Here is a 6,333-nt window from a genome sequence, read left to right on the forward strand (position 1 = left end):
ATAAAAACATTCAAAAGCATTTAGGATTATAGATTCAACTCAACAGTTTAACGTGGTTCTTATTGGACCTGTAATAAGGACTAATATGATACCAATATGTTTGAACATCTGAATGCAATATCAATAGTGTTATTAATGGAATGGTAATGATGATTATAAAAATAGCAGCAAATAATAGCAGCAAAATATCCCTATACTATTCACACCGGCTTCCTCCTGACATCAAATCTGATGATCTTAACATCGATCCTTATGTGGTAAAAATTATCAAAGTGCTGAGACAGAAATTTTCCTGTTAGTTGTAAATCATCTTTATTTTAATCAAAGAAAAGTCAAACTATAAGTTTGGTGAATATGGGAAATAAGAAATGACTTAGAGTAATGAAAACCACTGTTCTAATGTCTGAGTTTGCATCTGTAGGAATGTGATGAAGATAAGAAATGTGTCACCAACCCATCATTATACATTATTTCAAATGAAAGAATGGTTAAACACAGAATCACACAAAACACAAAATCTGGAGCCATAAAACATAAAATCATATGTGATTTTGCCAATACTTAATTATACTTAATGCTGATTATAATAGAATGAGATATACTGATATACTTGTCTGACAGAGAGAATAGGTATACAGCTTGTGTCATCAGTTTGATTGATGGCCCTAGCCTTGATCTTTTGACCCTACCGGAAGTACTCCAGAAGTGACTAATCGATTCCAGATGTGTGTAATATGATCCATACGCGCGACCAATTGCATCCGGTGAGGGGAGGGGCGTACTTCGGAAGTGACTAATGGATTCCATATGTGTGACTAATCACATTCGGTGGGGGAAAAAAGGGTGGATCCTGGGTGGATCAGAGAGGGAAGGGGTCTGTGGAGGGAGGAGAATAAAAACAGAGGGGGCCGGCGCACACTTTTCTATGCGCAGACAAGATGGAGCCTTTCACTCTTCAGCCCTGCGTTCCTCTGTACTTGGACGGGGAAGAGATCTGCTCTCCCGAGGCCGTAAGCATGGGAGGCAGCAGTGGCGACTGGTCCTCATCGGTGATCAGCGACACCCCCGTCACTGTTTACAGTAACAGATGCGACGCTGCCGATGCTCCGCAGAGAGAAGAGAAAAATAAGAGCGTCTTCATGTTCCGCAGCCAGATACCGGCTCCGAGGAGCTTGCGGGGAGAATGGCCTCTACCTTTTGAGGGGTGTGGAAAGTGGGGCTACGTCTTCAAATACGAGCTGGGAGAGCTTTGGTTCTATCAGCTTAATAAGGGAGACAGCTTGATGGAATCGAGCAACCTTGTGAAGCTGACTTCCGGTGACTGGGCCGTGCTGAAGCTGCTGATTGCGCTGGCTATCGGAGAGGCTAGTGAGGATTTTCCTATTCCAGAAGAGGAAGATGTTGCTCCTAAAAGATCCCGGAGAGAGGAGGATAATCCTCCTCCTCCCCCTTCTTCTCCTTCTGACTCAGCGGGAGAATCCCCTGCAGAGGCTGCTGAAAACTCTCCTGGGAATGATGAGGATTCCTCCGTTGAAATAGAGGTTGATTCTCCTCCCCACTTCGCTGCTGAAAAAACTCCGGACAAACAGGCTCCCCCTGTAGAGGACGATTCCTCCGATGAGGATGATTCCTCCGATGAGGATGATTCTCCTCTCCACATCGCTGCTGAAAAAACTTCAGAAGAAAATGATCCCCCAGCTTCGGAAAAAGAGGATGATGAGGAGAAAGGAGATGAGGATAAAGAAAATGTTCCCCCGACTGAAAAAACTCCGGAGAAAGAGGATTCCTCTGTTGCAATAGAGAAGAAAGTAGATTTCCCCCCAGCAGAAAAAGCTTCAGAAGAAGAAGAAGAAGAAAAGGGTCTTCCTCCTCCTCCTCCTCCCCGGAACGGGGGCATACACTTCAAGGACGGAGAACTGGCCAAGACTAAAATAATCTTGTCGACCGTCTGGTCTTCCGGAACCACAGCCACGGGGAGATGGAGACTGCGGGCCAGCCTGCGCTCAACGGATGAGTCTGATGCACCTGACATTTTCGTCATGGAGAAGTTTAACCCCGACTGCGGTTTGTTTCGCAGCATGATGGTTTTACCCACCAAAGAATGGATCGTAAGGATGCTGCAAGTGAGAAAGGATGTTACAATTCTTTTTCAAAGTTGCCGCTGCTGGAGAGACGCCGTAGCGGTGAGAAAAACTCTGCGCTTTTGAAAATCCCCGCCCATCCCGGACCACGCCCCTTCTTTTTGTTTTAAAAAGGAAGCTCGTTCAAAAAGCCTTTTTTAGCTAAGAGATGGACTCTGCACCCCTGCTTCGCGATGAGGAGGTCAGTTCCTCGGACTGTTTTTCGGACGAGGGCTCGCAGGTACCCGACACTCCCGGCTACTACAGACCCCCAGAGGAGCAGCATGCCAACGAGCTGGATGGCTGGGCATCTTCTTTATTCATCGATGCTGTGAAAACTGCGGTGTATCATCTAGTCAACTTGGTGATCAACAAGTACCGCACCGAGGAATGCAACGGCTGTAATATCGATCAACCCAGTCAGAGGCAACACGAGTGTCTGCAAATCTTGGAGGATGATTTTTACTCCGACAACTATTACAGCATCAGGAAGAAACTTCTCACCCCTCGTTTCATTCCTTCCATTCAACGTCTGCTGATTGCCCGCAACATCAAGACGGATGATGTCAAAGTCGGCACGGTGGCGGAGACTCTGCTGCACGAGCTGAAGTCGGTGAGGAAAGTTTTTGACGCCATCACCGAGGCCTACAACAATCTGGTGGGACAGGACGTGGTCAAAATCTGGCAGCTGTGCATGGTCACAGAGTGCTACAGAGGAGATTGATTCTTTTTTTTTTTTGGTTTCTTAAAGCATGTATACTATATTTAACGCTTTTTTAAACATGTATCCTGTTTCTTAAAATCCTACCTCATTTTTTAAAACATGCATTTTAGCATGTTTATCCCAGGGCTTTGAAAAATAATATGTATCCCGTTTGTTTTGCATGTTAAAGCATTTATCTCTGGTGTTGAATAAATATGTATTCCCGTTTTGCATGTTAAAGCCTCTGGTTTGAATAAAAATAAATAAAATTAAAAAACATGTATTTCGTCTGTTTCTTAAAGCTTTCATCTCTGGTTTTGAATAAAAAAGTATGTTTAAACAGATCTCTGGTTATTGAATAAAACAAATAAATAAACCCACTGATTTTTAAAATAAAAGCCGACTCCTGTGACGTGATAACACAGAAGGCTTTTATCAGAAGACGGGATGGCTGAGAAAAGAGCGATGAAAAAAGTGTATTACGACCCCCCTCACCCCGGTAGTTTCAGAGGAGTAGGTCGACTCCGACGGGGTGTGGAAGAGGAGACCGCTAAAAAAGTGGATGTTCGCAAGGTTCAAGATTTTTTATCCGAGCAGGACGCTTATACGCTGCACAAACCGGCGCGAGTAAGATTTAAGAGAAACAGAGTGATTGTGAGCAAACCGCTGAACCAATTTCAAGCCGATCTGTGCGATATGAGACACCTGTCTGAACGACGGATTTAATTATTTATTGACCGTCATAGACGTATTTTCAAAAAAGGCTTATGCACGCGCCCTTAAAAGGAAAACGGGTTTGGAAGTGACTGAAGCTTTCGAGTCTGTGTTGAGAGAGAGCCAAATACCTGAAAATGTACAAACAGATGCGGGAAAAGAGTTTTTCAACAAGAGTTTTCAGGCTCTGATGAAAAATCACGGCATCACTCATTTTGCCACCGCCAGCGACTTAAAGACCTCTGTGGTGGAGAGGTTTAACCGCACGCTAAAAACGCGAATGTGGAGCTATTTCACGGCCCACAACACCAGGCGCTACTTGGAGGTGTTACCCGATCTGTTAGAAGGGTACAACCGCAGTTTTCACACAAGCATTAAAATGACACCTTTTTTTTTTTTTTTTTTTTTTTTTTGCCTGTCCCGTTTGGATCTTTTGCCATTAGAATTATTGTCTAAAGGCGAAGAAAGATGCCCAACGGATTTACTTTACCAAATGGACCATCCCAGCCTTGCCGTAATGGTCTATTTGATTCACCTTTAATTGTTTATTTTATTTTTACTTGTTTTATGCGGGACAGACTTTACTGGGGGAAAGAAAGGGGAGAAAGAAAGAGGGAAAGAAAAACAGCTGGGAAGAAGGACGGGGAAAAAGGGCAAAAAAACAAAAACCAACAGAATAAGCAGACAAAAAAAATATATATTGACCACCTGGATCACCTGTTGAGAAAGAAAAACGAAAACAAGCAGAAGAAAACAAGAGTAATAGAATAAACAACATCACAATGATATATGGGAATATGGCAGTAAAAATTAAATGTTAAACATTGTTGTGTAAGATTGACAGCGCACAGTGTGCTTTGAGGTAGGAGCCAAAAAGGGTGTAGTTTGTGTGTGTGATCACCCGTGTGTACACCTGTGGACATGGACGCGCTTGATTTTTTTTAAAAGGTTCCTTCATGTAATGATCTGCTAGAGGGTGTGGGGGGCCACTGCCCCGTCCTCCAGGGCATGAAGCAGGTGTGGAGGAGATCAAAACTCCAGACATCCAGAGGCCCCCAGAACACAAGAGACCAAGGAAGACCAACAGAGGAGCAGCCGCGCCACTGTCCCAGAAAGAGCTGAGGAGAGTACCAGATGAGGGGTCACTCAGCAGCCGCGGAGCAGAGGCCAGGGGGGGTTGCAGTGACGTGCCCGTGGGCTCCGCCGGCAGCCGGCTGCGCCAGAGTGACCGAAAAATGACACCTGCCGAGGTGTGCCCCGAGAACGCGGATCAAGTGTTTCACAACTTGTACGGAACTATCCCCGCCCGTCTGAAAATAAGGATGAAATTTAAGAGGGGGGATCTGGTGAGAATATCCAAATTGAGAGGGGTATTTGATAAAAAAAATACGAGCAGAGTTTCACCGATGAAACCTTTACTGTGGCCCAAGCCCTTCAGCGCTCGCCCCCCGTGTACAAGCTGGAAGATTATGACGGGGAGCCCATCGAAGGGTCGTTTTAGAAAATTTTAAAACGGCGCACAGTCAGAGGCGAAAAGCAAGTTTTTGTAAAGTGGAAAAACTGGCCTGATAAATTCAACAGCTGGGTGAAAGCCTCGGAAGTGGTCGGCGTATAAAAAAGAGAGCCCCCGGATCATTCGACTCATTTTCACGCGCCTCATGGAGTCCGAAGGGTTTTACGTGACCCTGCCTTCCAACGCCAGCAAGGAATTATTTAAAGATAACACCAGCAGTTGCTACACCGTGGATCTGGCCAAACCCATTGAGCTGATTGGAGAATGGACAGAAGGTCTCTGCGAATTTATTTATCCGTGCACCTGGTACAATCTCTCCCCGGACTTCTCCTATTTGGAGCTGATGCGAACGACGGAGGAAGATCAGCCCCTGGTGATTTTAAAATTTGGCAGGGGAGGTCATTACGGCCGCATTAAAGATCTATTGGAGCACCTGGTGCCGGCGATCCAAAAGTACGACCCCTCATTCGAGGCCTCTTTCAACAACATCACCAAGCGTCTGGATATGAAAGGCGACGGGAGCCATAAAATCAGGGCCTTCCCTCCTCTGGCTTACATGCTAGGATTGAAAGCGAACGAGCGGTGGACTCTTTCGAAGCGCTCTACCCCCTATCCGTGCGATATGAGCGCGGGTATATATAACCTGTTTCTCTACACCGACATTGTTCAGTATCAACCGGTCGGCGACAGCTACTCCCCGCTGCTGAGCATAGTGAACGTGAAAGGCGATTACGGAGACGTGGTGAGCATCAGGTACCACACGGTGCATTACCTGCGCGTATCTAAAAAAAACATTAAAACCATCCACGTCGAAATTAAAATGGACCGCGACAAGTTTGTGGATTTTGTTTACGGGAAAACGATCGTCAAGCTGCACTTTAAACCCGCTTGTGAGGTATTATGAAGGACAGGTGGGCGGATCCTTGCCGGGGTTTTACGGAGCCCCCGTGATGTACAGCAGAGGGATAGGGTTCATCTTCTTCAGGCTTTTTCGTTTTGTATCTCCTCTCTTCAAAATGGGGTTCGCCGTAGCCAAACCTCACCTGAAAACGGCCGCCACCAACATCGCTACAGACGCCGTGAAAAGAGTGATGGGGAAGCTGACGGAGCCCTGGCAGGAGGGCGCGGGAGGCATGATGGTCCTGTCTCACAGGAAGAGGAAACGTCCTCCGGGCGAGCGGGTTAAAAATAAAAACCCCAGAGTAAAAACCAAATCAGTCAAGACCGGCAGCGGAAAGAGAAGGATCCCCCAGCGGAGTTCAGACATATTTTAGAAGAAAAGA

Source organism: Pelmatolapia mariae, linkage group LG3_W, assembly GCF_036321145.2.
Source record: "Pelmatolapia mariae isolate MD_Pm_ZW linkage group LG3_W, Pm_UMD_F_2, whole genome shotgun sequence".
NCBI lineage: Eukaryota > Metazoa > Chordata > Actinopteri > Cichliformes > Cichlidae > Pelmatolapia > Pelmatolapia mariae.